This window comes from Lactuca serriola, chromosome 9, assembly GCF_051521515.1.
Source record: "Lactuca serriola cultivar US96UC23 chromosome 9, Lser_US96UC23_V15, whole genome shotgun sequence".
Classification (NCBI taxonomy): domain Eukaryota; kingdom Viridiplantae; phylum Streptophyta; class Magnoliopsida; order Asterales; family Asteraceae; genus Lactuca; species Lactuca serriola.
In genome coordinates, this window is record NC_136416.1 from 131,291,683 (window position 1) to 131,294,824 (window position 3,142).

Here is a 3,142-nt window from a genome sequence, read left to right on the forward strand (position 1 = left end):
ACATTAAGTTATATGTAACTAGGATGATATAGACTCAAAATCTGTGAAATTTTGCTTTACCCCTGTTCCTCGTGAATTTGGAGTTAAGGTCTTTTATTCGAAGGCCTATCCTGTTGATTACATATAATCGGTATACACTTTACAAATAGTGACGTAACTAATAAAGATCTTCTTATAATTATCTAGATAGTTCGTCTAAAGAAATACTTCTTGACCCCAATTCTCGCGTAGATAACATGGTTGGACTCCATCCCCACAACAACCAGTACCTTCCGAATGAAGGCAATGCTAGATGGGTCGGACAAGAGCCCAAGAATGATCATCCAATCCCTTTGAATGATCACCATGATGAAGCCTTTTCGGATGGTGATAACTCCGAACCCGAAGTTGAGAACCTGCCCCAGGTAGCTCCCATTCCAAATCCTAACCCTCGTCCGACTTTTCATTGTCCGACGCCTCCTTGGGTAGGATGCTTGGAAACATGGAGCGAAGATCAAGATCAGTCTACGCCGTTTAATGGAGACTGAAGCTTCTACAACGTAAACGAAGGGAGCTCAGCAGACAGAGCTCTACAAATCCTGATCCGTAGAGTTGTTCGAAACGAAATTCAGGGCAAAACGGCTCTCCAACGTATCGCGGAGGTTGATGCCAACGCAGGAATGCATACCATTCGCACCAATCGCCTTGAACACACTTATGAGAGATCTGAGAGAAACCATGAAACCCTGCTTCAAGCCCTAGCTGAAACTCGAGCCGAAGTCATAGAGCTCTGAGTACGTTATAGGATGTACGAAAGATACCTACTTGATATGGAACGTCAACTAGTTGAACTAAGGGTTCACCATAGGGGTGACCGTCGCCGTTAAGAGATACTTTACTTTCCTTCTTTGTTTTAAAGAACTGTGCTCCTGCCTATGTTCTGTGTAGCACTTTCCTATGTGACTACCTTGTACTGTAAGCACTGTTAGTTAGACCTTTATGCTGTCAAGGACTTTTCCTACTTCAGATGTGATGTAAGACCCTCTGCAGGGTCAATTTTCCCGATCTTATTACATCTTAAACATCGACGATATTGGCAGTCGGCTAACTTATGTGTCACTCTTTTGTTCAAATGCTTTCATCATACCTTCATTGGAGTCTATCTGAAACATGCTTTAGTCAAGTCATTGGACTAAAGTAATTTAACTCCGGAGACATTTCCAAGTCTCTTTCAGTGGTTGGATCATGTTATTCACCAACCAACAATACCCCGGCTTGAACGCCAAACGTCTTGAGACCATTCTACGAACTTACTTCTACTCCTTACTAGGACTGCATCATAGGGATGTAGGTCAAACCTTCGAGATCATACTCTTACTTCTTCATTGAACGATCTACGTACATCCAGAGTCAATAGTAGCCTTTACTAAGAAATCTTAGTTCATCAAAAGAGATTCGTAAGAAGATTATTATTATGACTTTCCATCGCTTATACATTCCTGAGTTATATATAACGAAGACCTGGTAGACAATAGAATGTGAGATTTCTAACTTAGTTTCTTTTCCTTGTTGGGATGTGGGACTAGAGTAGAATCACACATTTTATTATCCGCCCCGTCTTGGTTATATCATAACGTGTATAAGCTAAGTGTTCATGTATAATAACTCCTCTCTTGGCCAGAATCAAAATGATACAAGAACCGTCTGGACAGTTTAACGACTACTCAGCAGCAGAATGAAAAAACCAAGCTTCTCACCTTTGGAAGCTCTGGTCTTATTCTTCAAGAAGACAGACTTTAGAGGGTGTGATCATAGCAGCACTAATGCACCGGATCCCATCAGAACTCCGTAGTTAAGCGTGCATGGGTGAGAGTACTAGTATGGGTAACATTTGGGAAGTCCTCGTGGTGCATACCTCAACAGAACTTCCATTAGAAATCATCACTCTCTGCCACGCATAGATGAATCAATTGACCAACCGCAAGGAACGATGTACCTTTCAGAAATGGACCTAAGATCCGAATATCACCAGTTGCGAGTGTTAGTGAAGGATGTTCTGAGGACAATCTTCCAAACTCGATACGGACACTACGAGCCGTAGTGATACCCCCTCAGATAGGATCAATACGCCCGTAGTAATCACGAACTTCGTGAATAGGGTACGCCATTCTTACTTAGATCAGTTTGTTATTTGTCCTGATAAATGACTTACTTACCTACTATCGTAGTAAGAAGGAAATCATAAAGAGCATCTACAACAAACCATGGAAACATTACGATTAGAGAAACATTACGCGAAGTTCTCTAAATGCGAGTTTTAGATTGGAAGATTCGAATTCCTAAAGCACACTATTAGTGATGTGTGGATTTTGAGGACCCTTCCAATAATCAAAACCGTTGAGAATTTGTCAACACCGAAGACACCGACGAGATTTTGCCAAATTCTAGGTCTCGCTGACCTACGGTCGAGAGTTCATTCATAACTCCTCGCGGATTACGAAACCTCTTATGAATTTGACTCAGAATGGAGTGGCCCTTGACTGGGAAGACAAGAAAGAGGAAGAAAAACCTTAGAATTCCAAGTGAGAGACCATACCCTTTTTGAAGTCTCACTCTGGGAAGGCTTGATACGCTTCGGAAAGTGTGGTAAGCTAAATCCAAAATAGTTAGGACCTCCGAGGTTCTTGCCAGAATCGGTCCTATAACTCACAAACCCAACCTACCCCGCAAACTTAGTATCGTACATTTTACCCTTCATGTCTCGAACTTGAAAACGTACCTTTCCGTCAGGATTCTCGTAATCCCGAGATCAACGAGAATCTCACCTTCGTGGAAGAACCGTAGTGACCATCGATCGAGTGGTCAAGCGGACAAAGCAACGCCGCCTCCCATTAGTGAAGGTTCGTTGGGATACCAACCGAGGACCCAAATTCACTTATGAGCGCGAGAACCAATCGATTAGGAAGTTTCCCCACCTCCTGCTCGATTATTCATGCCTACTTCCTTACCTAAATTCTAATTTCGAGACGAAATTCCCTCTAACGGAGGGATGATGTGACAACCCGAAATTGTCCATCCAGTTCAGCCTAACACTTCTTTGAAAGTCAAACTCATTTCTGTTATCTTTTAGCACAATTAGGAGTTTATTTCAGCGTTCTGAGCC

At 42.4% G+C, this 3,142-nt stretch overlaps 1 pseudogene; it reads left to right on the plus strand.

The window, feature by feature from the left end:
* Window positions 1-1,780: 1,780 nt before the first annotated feature.
* On the plus strand, window positions 1,781-1,895 carry LOC145077368 (5S ribosomal RNA; annotated as a pseudogene).
* The last annotated feature ends 1,247 nt before the right edge of the window (window positions 1,896-3,142 follow it).